The 11,867-nt window shown below is 40.9% G+C and overlaps 1 pseudogene; it reads left to right on the top strand.

Moving 5' to 3' along the window:
* The first annotated feature begins 905 nt into the window (after positions 1-905).
* Positions 906-2,272, top strand: LOC122095369 (annotated as a pseudogene).
* The last annotated feature ends 9,595 nt before the right edge of the window (positions 2,273-11,867 follow it).

Raw genomic sequence — 11,867 nt, 5'->3', positions numbered from 1 at the left:
AATATAATTGAGTTGTTCACTTAAACAACTATGTTGCCAACTCTTCTGGCTATAATCACAAGGAAAGAATATGAAAGACTCAGAATTTGTTCTTATGAGTTCTTTTAGCAAATATCTCAGTGTATAGTGAATGTGTAGTGTGTGCAGGTCCTCCTGGTTCAGAGATAAGACTTCCACAGGGTCTTTTCTGTCTGGGTTGGCTTAGAATCTTGATCTTCAGATTTCAACCTCCTAGGTAACTAGGATTACAGGTGTGAGCCTACAGTCCCCAGTTTGTTTTCCATTTTTTCAAAGAACATGGGAGAAAAATGATCTGAGAAGTCTTTGGTGTTAAACATTATTAGCTTTACCAGGCACATGAAGTTATATAGTAAGAACATCTCTGTACAATGAAAATGAAGACTTCAATGTTTAAAAGGATAACCAAAAATAACAACTACAAAAAAACCCTTTGGCCTCGCACTTGTGGCTCATACCTATCGTCCTAACTACTAAAGAAAATCATGGGCCAGGCACTAACAGTAGGTGGTTAACAACTGTAATCTTAGTTGCTCAGGGGGCTGAGGTCTGAGGATCATGGTTCAAACCAGTCCAGGCAGGAAAGTCTTTGAGAGTCTTAATCTTCAATTAACCACTAGAAAACCAGAAGTGGTGCCGTAGCTCAAGTGGTAGAGTGCTAGCCTTGAGCAAAAGAACTCAGGGACAATGCCAGGGCCCCCAGTTTAAGTCCCACTGTTAGCATTATGCCCACTTTGGTCCTCTGCTCCACCTATACCTGAGCTCCTCCCTGCCCTGGAGTTCCTGCCATACAGATAGCCACTCCCTCTCTCTGCCCAGACCCACCTGAGCACACACCTACCTCACTTCCTTCCCTGGGATGGATATGAAGGATCCTTTCACCCACAATGAACCATAAAAACAAGATCATGTTTCTGAGCCTTTTGGTCAGTAAAATTAGAGATGCTTGTCTCAAGTACTTCAAGTTAACCAGCAGAAGCCAGAACGAATGTGTGACTTAAGTGGTAATGTATCTGCTGTGAGAGGAAAAAAGCCTAGGGAGAATATGAGATACTAAGTTCAAGCAGTAGTAACAATAGGAGGTCAAGGGTTGAGGGGATAGAGAGTTGGAGCAAGAGGGAAACACACTTTTGTTTCCTTACTCTGTCTTTACACTTCCTTTGGACTTGTCATAGCAATTCTATATGCTTCAGAAGTGTGGATAGAGACAAAGGCAGAAAATATCTGCTAGAGGAATGGCTGTTAAAATTAATATAATGTTATAATAAAACAATCAAGGGGCTGGGAAATTGGCTCATTGGTATAGTGCTTGCCTTGCATGCATGAGACCCTGAGTTGGATTCCTCAGTACCACATAAGCAGAAAAAAGCCAAAAGTGGAGCTGTGGCTCAAGTGGTAGAGCGCTAGCCTTGAGCTGAAGAGCTGAGGAACAGTGCCCAGGCCCAGAGTTCAGCCCCCACAACCGACAAAAAAATAAATAAATAAATAAAATAAAATAATCAAGTACGGTTGGGCATGGTGTCACATACCGATAATCCTAGATTGAATTCCCAGAACTCACAAGGATTGTTGCAGGGGAATGACTAGGTCAAGGCCAGTTTGGGCTACATAGACAAAGTCTGGGTCAAAAAGATCACTAAGTCATTTTGTCACCAGATGGAGGTGAGAGTTTGTGAAGTTTCCCTCTAAAAGTAGGGACTCTTTACTTAGGATCCTTGACTTTGATAACAAAATAAGAATTTCTGGAATTGTGTTTGCAGCCCCCGCCTCGCCAGCGCAGCTCTCCAACTTCAGCGCTGCGTCTCGTTCCCCGAACTCCAGCCGAAGAAAGGGGGGTTGAGGCCGCTCCGCCATGGCTCGCACCAAGCCCGCAAGTCCACTGGGGGCAAGGCGCCCAGGAAGCAGCTGGCGACCAAGGCCAAGCGCAAGAGCGCACCCTCCACCGGAGGGGTGAAGAAGCCGCACCGCTATAGGCCTGGTACTGTGGCGCTCTGTGAAATTAGAGGCTACCAGAAGTCCACAGAACTTCTGATTTGCAAGCTCCCTTTCCAGCGTCTGGTGCTAAATTGCTCAGGGCTTCGAAACAGATCTGCACTTTCAGAGTGCAGCTATTGGTGCTTTGCAGGAGGCAAGTGAGGCCTATCTCTTTGGCCTTTTTGAAGATACCAATCTGTGTGCTATCCATGCCAAACGTGTGACAATTATGCCAAAAGATATCCAGCTAGCAAGCCACATAAGTGGAGAACGTGCTTAAGAATACACTAAAATGGGAGGCTTTTCATTCTCAAAATCTCCCCCCCCCTTCCCCCCCCTTCTGCCTTTCCTTGTTATCAGTAGTTCTGAATGTTAGATTTTTTTCCCCATGGGGTCAAAAGGTACCTAAGTATATGATTGCCAGTGGTAAAATAGGGGACAGAAATCAGGTATTGGCAGTTTTCCATTTTCATTTGTGTGTGAATTTTTAATATAACTGTGGGGATATAAAGCATTAATGCAAGTCAAAATGTTTCAGCAGTTCAACTTTATAACAATTATAAATCTGTTAAATTTTTCTGGACAATGCCAGCATTTGGATTTTTTAAAAAATAAGTAAATTTCTTATTGATGGCAAAAAAAAAAGAATTTCTGGACAAGTCACAATGGAAAGGAAACTTGGCATAATTTTATTGAGGAAGTAAGCAAGCAAGCAGGCATGCAGACAGGCAAACAGAAAGGCAATGACACACTCTAACAGAGTGTGGGTGTTCTAAAAGAGATACACACAAATCTTTGGCCTCAGGGGCGTTTTGTATAGTAAAGTCAGGAGGGTCTTATGGAAAGACAGATGTTTTATCTTTGTTCTAATCACTCCTGGTACTAAAATTTCTGAATTTCCGGATGTTCTGGGCATTCTTTCCAGGCAAGAATGTATCCTGCCATAAAACAGATCCTTATCCTTGAGATAGGAAGGCATCCTGTTGTCTGCATTATGGGTAAGAGGTTGCTTAAGCTTTGGGGAAGCATTTTTCTCAGGAAGGGTACATGCTGCCAGACAAATGTTAATTCTTGGGATGAGAAATGCATCTCAGGAAGGAATGCATCCTGTTGTCTCTCTTTGAAGCGAAGATAGAGCTTCTATGTTTCTAAAAAGCATGCTTCTAAGGTGCCTTCACCAGGCCTCATTTTCCTCAATTTATCCTGTCTCATTTTCCCCTAAATGACTTTGGTCCCTTAATCTTAAGGGAAGTAGATAGATGAATGAATATCTTGTGTATTTGCCTTAAGGTTACTTTTTTTTAACTTCTGGCAGCCATTGACCATTCCTCATTTTCCTTAGTCTATCCTGCCTCATTTTCTATTCCTGGCAGGCATTTGGCATGTTTCATTTTCCCTAGTCTATCCAGCCTCAATTTGACAAACTTTCAGCACACACTTGTTAAACTCTTGCTTTGAGGTTGGGCTTTGTAATTTATTAGGCAGCTAAGTGTGTATATGAGTTTACATACTACAGGGCAATTTTTTTTGTTGATTGTGGGGCTTGAACTCTGGGTCCCTATCCCTCATCTCTTCAGCTCAAGTGTCTACCACTTTAGCCACAGTGCCATTTCCAGTTTTCTGGTGGTTAATTGGAGATACCAACGTTCCTGCCTGGGCTGGCTTTGAACTGTGATCCTCAGATCTCAGCCTCCTGAGTAGCTAAGATTATACGCATGAGCCACTGGCACCCGGCAGAGGGCAATTTTTCATGTCAATAGAAATAATAACAAAGGAAGCCGGGCGCCTGTGGCTCACGCCTGTAATCCTAGCTACTCAGGAGGCTGAGATCTCAGGATCACAGTTCAAAGCCAGCCTGGGCAGGAAAGTTCCTGAGACTCTTATCTCCAATAAACCGCTAGAAAACTGGAAGTGGTGCTGTGACTCAAGCGGTAGAGCGCTCGCCTTGAGCTGAAGAGCACAAGGTCAGCGCCTAAGCCCAGAGTTCAAGCCCCACGACAAAAAAAGAAAAAAAGAAAAAATAACAAAGGAGATGTGTGGTGATGGTGTAAATAAAGCTCAATGGTGGAGTTTCTGTATAGTATGCACAAGACTTTGGGTTATCCATCAGACTGTCCAAAAGACAAAAGCCCAAACAAATGGTAATAACAGCAATAATAAAAGTGTATTCATAAACATATCAGAAGCCTGTCAGTAGATGGCTCACACCTGTTATCCTAGCTACTCAGGAGGCTGAGATTGAAGATTGTGATTTATTTATTTATTTACTTTGGTTGGGGCTTGAACTCTGGGCCTGGTCACTGTCCCTCAGCTCTTCAGCTCAAAGCTAGCACTCTACAACTTGAGCCACAGTGCCATTTCTGGCTTTTTCTGTTTATGTGGTGCTAAGGAATCAAACCCAGGACCTCATGCATGCGAGGCAAGCACTCTACCACTGAGCTACCTTCCCAGCCCAGAAGATGATTTTGATTGTTAAGCCAGCCAAAATGAAACAGGATAACTTAAGGCCTGTGAAGGCAATTCAAAATATGATATTTAGAAACTTAGAAATGCCATCTTTGCTTCAAAGAGAAACAGGATGCCTTCATTCCTAAGGGATGCATTTATGTATGTCTTCCTGAGAAAAATGAGTCCCCAAACTTAAGCCACATGCCCCAAAACGCAGATAGTAGGGCACCTCCTTATCTCAAGGATAACTATTTGTTTTATGGCAAGATGCATTCATATGTGGAAACTCAGAAAGTAACATCAGATGTGATTAGAGCAAAGACAAACACCTATCTTTACATAACTTTGAAGCCAAGCCCCTTGCCGTTACCATATAAATACCCCAACAGCCCAAGGAGCTGTGTGTCTCTCCCTATGAGAGCACCCACACTCTAACAGAGTGTGATCCTGACCTTCCATGCCTGTTTGTCTGCCTGCTTGCCTTACATATTCAATAAAGCTCTGCCAAGTTTTCTTTCCATTGTGACTTGTCCAGAAATTCTTTTTCTTTTCTTTTCTTTTTTTTTTCGGGGGGTCTGGTCGTGGGGCCTGAACTCAGGGCCTGAGTACTGTCTCTAAGCCTTTTTGCTCAAGGCTGGTTCTGTATCACTAGTGAGCCACAGCTCTTCAGCACAAAAACACATCAGACGTAATTACATTTTGAGTCCATATGAACTGTACAAGATAAAGACTTCGTTTCTGCCATTTTAAAGCCCTAGATCTTAAAAATTACTAAGGAGAGTATTTTTAAAGTGTACTCATTATACTGTTATATGAGAATTCGATCGCAAGATACAGAGAAGCCACATTTTGAGAGGTTGAATTTGGAGTTTTTATTAGAAAGCCAGCATCTGTGAGTGGACACATCCCCCAAAACCTTTCAGCCTCAAATGCACTTAGTACTGTTAAGAAACTGAGCCATGAGGGTAGTAAAGAAAGAGCAGAAAAACAATCTCAACAAACCAGAGCAACTCTAATGGAGAGTTGAAGAGGGTTGCCATGGTGACCTGAGGAATTAGGAGACAGGAGACATGGAATGGTGGCTGAGGTGGTGGGGACTAAACAGTGTTCATGGTCAGGGGGGCAGGATCACAGGGAGGTCGAGAGTTTGAGGAGTTTCACAAGTTCATGGTATAGGTCTGGAGGTGGGGGGGGGGAACCTATTGCCCAAGTCCCACCCCTTCCTCTAAGAATTCTGATGCGCCTATCACTTGAGGGTGGGATTTAACCTTGAAGAGTTTTCAGAAAGTCCTTGCCATCCACTAAGATGCCAAGATGATACCAGTTAGATCCAGGATCCATATATCAATACAAGGTGATAAATATGCCAGATTTATATATATATATATATATATATATATATATATATATATATGCATGCTAGTTAACACAATATATGCCTATTTCAAAACACACTGAAAATACATTAAAAGTTGGGCTTGGTTGCACAGTACTATTGTCTCAGCACTCAGAAGTGAAGGAAGACTGTAAATTCAAGGGCATCCTGGGCTGCATAGGGAAAGAATGTTTCAAAATACCAAAGATATCATAGGAACTAAAATAAAATTTAAAACTATCTAAAATTGTTACTAGGGGACAGTATATTTATTGTTTGGCATTGGGTAAACAGGGAAAAAGGGACACAATTATTCTGTTCTGGGCATCTGAACTGAAACATAAATCAGTTGGCTGCCAAAAATAAGATAAAAGAAAGTTCTCACCAGAAGAAAGTTGCATTCAGCAAATGAAGAAGGGTCTGTAGATTGAAAACATCTCCATGCTTTAGAGTGAACTCATATCCTCAAGTTACTCAAGTGATCTAGACAGGGACCACCAATAAATATGTGCTTGTAGTACATGAAAGTAAAGTGAACTGACCCCCTGGACAAAGTCACTGATGCTGACGAGTATCTTAAAAGGCTGGAATTTATTGGATTGACTGTCTGGGGCTAACTCAACCTGGGAGTGAGCAGCCCCAAACTCAGGGTTTATAAAGGCAACAAATGCATTCTTTTAGAGCAGGTGTAAGCAAGCTGGTGTACAGAAGCAGAACTTGGCAGTTATTTTGCAAGTGCGTAAATCACAAACATTTCTGTAACAATTATAATCATAAATATCCCTGTAACTATCTCATAACCTTTAGGCAACGTACAGTTCCTGGTTTTTGGGGCCAGGTGTGTTTTTTTTTTTTTCCCCAGGGATGAGGACCGAACCCAGGGCCTTGCGTGCGCCGGGCAAGCGCCCTTCCGCTGGGCTAAACCCCCAGTCCCGGGCCAGGTGTTTTTTGTTTCACTCAAAACTAGCAGTTCCAGTAACAAGGGCAGCCTTCTGCTTCACCCCTGGCCTGGAGAGTCCCCATGATGGATACTGATTGTTTTACTACAACTTGCTTAATTCCAGTAACCTGGTGTTTAACTCACTAATTTACTTCAAGACTTTACCTTTGGAATTTTTCCTTTTAATGACTAGCCTTGAGATTTTTGTTTTCTACAGGGAAATCCTGCTTTTCAAGTTTGGCCCTATTCTTAATAATCAATAATTTTGTTCTGTTTCTAATTTCACATTTTATATTCTTTTTTGGGGGGGAGGAGTCATCACAAAAGAAACAACAGTACTTACTTTGCAACACTCTCTCTGAGGTCTTTGTGCTGAAATACCTAGCTAGGTGTAATGGGATGAGGACTTTCCATCCAACTCCCAATTCACAGCAGAAGCAGGAAACAAAGAAGTGTGTTCAATAATGCCAGTGAGTAGAAATCAACAAGATCCAACTGGAGAGAGAATCTATAGAACAAAGGACTCGTTTTTTTTCACTAGAAAGAAAGAGGAAAATTCTCAGGCAAATGAACCAACTGCAGTGCTTAGGAGTACATGGGCTTTTAAGTTAGTGAAAACAAAGTTGTATTTGTAAATTAATATCGATAATATTAAGGAATATTATTGTTGAGGCATTATAATAACATATAATGTAGATTATTGTTTAAAATATATGTCTATCTATATTTCTGTTTTATTTTATTGGTAATGGTTTGTACCTAGGGCCTCATGATTGCCAAGCAAGTGCTCTAATATAAGAAATACCCTGCCGGGCACTGGTGGCTCACGTCTGTAATCCTAGCTACTCAGGAGGCTGAGATCTGAGGATCATGGTTCAAAGCCAGCCTGGGCAGGAAAGTCCGTGAGACTCTTATCTCCAATAAACCACTAGAAAACCGGAAGTGGCGCTGTGGCACAAGCGGTAGAGGGCTCGCCTTGAGCTGGAGAGCACAGAGACAGCGCCCAAGCCCAGAGTTCAAGCCACGACCACAAAAAAAAAAAAAAAAGATAAAAAATAAAATAAATACCCTGCTCCTGTCTTCCTTACTTTTGTTATTTTTCTAGATAGATAGGCGGTTTAAACCAGAAGCAGCCGTAGACTACAGCACACCCACCATGTAGCTGGGATCACTGGCATACACCAGCATGCCCATCTTGGGTTTGTTGACAGTGGGTATTTCCAGTTTTTCTTGGGCTTGATTTGAACCACAATCTAAAATCTCCACCTCCAAAGTAGCTTGGATTGCAAGCTATCATAGCTAGATCACATGTATTATAATTTTAAGATACATATTTTACCTGGGAGTGTCTCAAGTGGTAGAGCTACTTCCTAAAGCAAGCATAGCACTTTCAGATCAAACGTCAGCAACACACAAAACCAAAAAAAGACTTTAAAAAAAAGTTGTTCTTTTAGAATATATTTTTCTTTTATAAATGTATTCTGTAGGGCGTATTAATTAATTGGTACTGTCTGATCTTCCTGAAACTAATTGGGAGGTGTAGGAAAGTTGATGGGCATTGATGAAATAAGATTGACCTAAAGTTCACAATTATTGAAGCAGGGTGCAATCTACATGTGGATTCTTTACAGTATTGTGAATTTTCATGTATCGACTTGAGAGTTCTAGCAGAAATTTTAAGAATGTCTAAAGCCATGACAATATAGATGAGCAATATCAGAATTTCTGAGTATAAGATCAGGCCAGTAGTTTTTATAAATGCTCTCTTTAACTGAGAGTGGAATGATGGCTAGTAGATCCCCAGGAGATTTGGGCTAAGCATGGATAGGAAAGGTTGAACAATGGTTCTTTTACTTAGATAGGATGAACTACTTGCACAGTAGTGAGACTACAGATAACAATAGTGTAGTATATAAATTTCAAAATACCAGAAGAAGGGATTTGGAAACTTTTCATTGTATAGAAATTGTAGTTGTTGCCCAGCATTGATGGCTCACACCTGCAATCCTAGCTTCTCAGGAAGCTGAGATTTGAGGATCACAGTTCAAAGCCAGACCAGGCAGGAAAGTTTGTGAGACTCTTATCTCCAATAAAGTACCAAAAAGACAGAAGTGGAGCCGTGGCTTCAGTGGTAGAGTGCTAGCCTTGAACAAAAGAGGATTAGAGACAGCACCCAAGCCCTGAGTTCAAGTCCCAGAACCGGCAATTGCATGCATGTGCATATGCACACACATGTGTGCACACACATGCACAAATGACATTTGTTTATGGAAGACAGATACATGTGAAATGAATTAAACATTATTTAACATATATGAGTATTCAAATCTTTACATTATACCCCAGTAATATGTACATTTTTATTATTCCATTTTTCAATGGAGGAGGGAGAAGGTGAACTCGGATGAATTTGGTTGAAATATTTTATATGTTTTAATGAAAATAGATCAATGAAACTTTTTTAACTCATTCTAAGAAGGAGGTGGGCATATGAGGGAGAAATGTTGAGAGGATGAGTTTGAGCAGGGAACATTATATTCAGTATGGAATTGTTCATATGAATCCCCTTTGTAGAATTAATATATGCTAATCAAAAATCTAAAGAAATAACTTATAAAGGGAAGACTTATTTTTTATATAAGCTATTATTTACAGTTATGGCCAAAATAATAATCAGAAAAAACCTGAAGGAGGAAATATTTATTTTGGTTCACAGTTTCACAGGGTTCTTGGCTTCATGTACTTGGATATCATCATGACAGAAAGATTGTGTGCCAGAGGACATTCTTTACCTTCTAGCAGACAAGAAAAGTAAGGCTTTGAAAAGCATTATTGGTATGAATTTGGGCTATAAATTAGAAATAATGATAAACAAGTATTTTCCCTAGTGTTGAGATATTGAAGGGCATTTGCATTGGTTCAGTAACTCAGAGACCCTGTGAGCACACCTTTTCATAATATTGTGTCACCATTATCAGTTAGTGGATTCTAACTTCAGTTTTGTCAGAAACATGGCTAAAAGCCTCCAGACACTGCTGCCACATTGCAGATGCAAGTGTTTTCTCCCATATGAGTGCTTCTTACACACAACTTCTTCCACAGAAGCTTTGAATGACTTATCTATATACCTTGTTTGACAGGAGTGGAACATGGAAAGTCCTGGCCATAGAAGACACTGGAAAACTATCACCTGACAGAAGGAAATGGCATAGCCAGGATTGTATTGGACAAGTACTTAGTCTTCTACTGGATTGTTTCCTTGAATAATATTCACTTGTTTCTTTATTTTACAATGCATTGGTAGAAAAGGGTGTCTGGTCAACAATAAATAAATCTATTAAGAAGGGAGGAAGCACACTCCTTTGTCAAAAGCATAGTCAAGGCCTAAGACTAAATAGGAATGGAAGGGAATAAACTCCCCAGTACTGGGCTGGGAATGTGGCTTAGTGGTAGAGTGCTTGACTAATATGCATGAAGCCCTGGGTTTTATTCCTTACTACCACATAAATAGAAAAAGCTGGAAGTGGCATTGTGGCTAGCCTTGAGCAAAAAGAAAAGAAAAGCTCAGGGATAGTGCCCAGACCCTGAGTTCAAGCCCCAGGACTTGGATAAAACACTTCCCCCAGTAATGAGTCACAGTACTGTAGCCACATACTTTTGATGCCAGCTACATTATTCAGCCTGTGAAACAGTTCTATGAACTGAAAAATCTCAGATATGACTAGTGAGACAATAAAGAGCAGATTAGCACCAAGAAGCTAGGGGTGGACCTTTGGCTCAAGTGGTAGAGCACTAGCCTTGAACAAAAATGCTCAAGGACAGCACCCAGGCCCCCAGTTCAAACCTCAGGATTGGAACAAAACAAAATGAGATTAGGATTCATGGAGATAAAGCAGGGGTAAGCATGCACAGAGAAACAATCTTGTGAAGAAACAAGAAGAAAGCTACAAGTCAAGGAGAGATGCCTCAGCATAAATACCCAGTTCAGTAGCTTGATCACCACTCAAACCTCCAGAAATTTAAGGAAACATTCTTCTGTTGCTTAGATCTGCCAGTCTGTGGTATTTTGTTATGGCAGCCTAAGTAAATGGATCCACTGTCTCATACTACCCCTACTGATGACTCTGCACAGCTACTTTACCTAGGATATTCAGGACCTAGGGAGCACACTCATACACTGACACAGGAGCTGACAACTCCATATTGTTCTATGGGTGTGAAGTTCAGAGTTATTACTCCAGTCAGATTTACTGGTATGCTGATCATGCTGATAGCAGGTCTGATTGCAAGTCACAAGGTATGAATTTGAAGTGCCTATGTTCTCATAAGCCCCTTCAGAGCTCAGCTCAGGTCCTGCCCAAACATCATGGAAATTCCTATGCCCAACAACTCACCTTTATACCCCAAACAAGATCCTTTCATGAAGTATCTCTTCCCTAATAAGCTGACTAATCCAGGGTCACATGAATGCAGGGCAAACACCCTGCCTCTGAGGGAGGCATGACCCTCTGCACCTTAGTCCTCTTGTAAGGTTTTATAAAATTCCAGGAGCTTTTTAACACTTATTATCTATTCCTCATGTCCATCCTTTAAGACAAGAAAGAGTCTAATAAGATGTGCATCCTGTCAATGACACTCCCTTTTTGTGAACCATGTATGTGGCTCACAAGCATTTGTAGATGGAAGCATTTTGGGTTTTGATGTTTTGAAAGTCATGAGAAAATAAGAATTCTCATCATAAAAAAAATCAACACTGAATCTGATTGTGTTATATTTGAAATGCCCTCAGTAATGAACCTGAAATTAGTTTTTCATGTCATTAGTGCATTGATTGATTCAATGTAACCTTGTAGACTCAACAGTGCGTATGTAACATTTCTTACTTGCTTAAAGCACAGAAGGTTGATGACATTTTTCTTCATAGTATATACTCCAGGTACATAAGGGCAGGAAAGTAGAGCAGGCAAATATTTCCATACCTGCCTATTACTTATATAATTTGTTTCACAGTGGGAGAACACCTGCCTAAGACACGAGTACCAGTTGGATCCCAAGGTCTAGGAAAAAAATCTGTCTAGCAATAGGTGATTTCAATTACTCAGATCTCAAAAT

This window comes from Dipodomys spectabilis, unplaced genomic scaffold, assembly GCF_019054845.1.
Source record: "Dipodomys spectabilis isolate Male_0828 unplaced genomic scaffold, ASM1905484v1 ptg000345l, whole genome shotgun sequence".
Lineage (NCBI taxonomy): Eukaryota > Metazoa > Chordata > Mammalia > Rodentia > Heteromyidae > Dipodomys > Dipodomys spectabilis.
The sequence above is the reverse complement of the archived record's forward strand: the minus strand, read 5'-3'. Positions and strand labels throughout refer to the sequence as shown.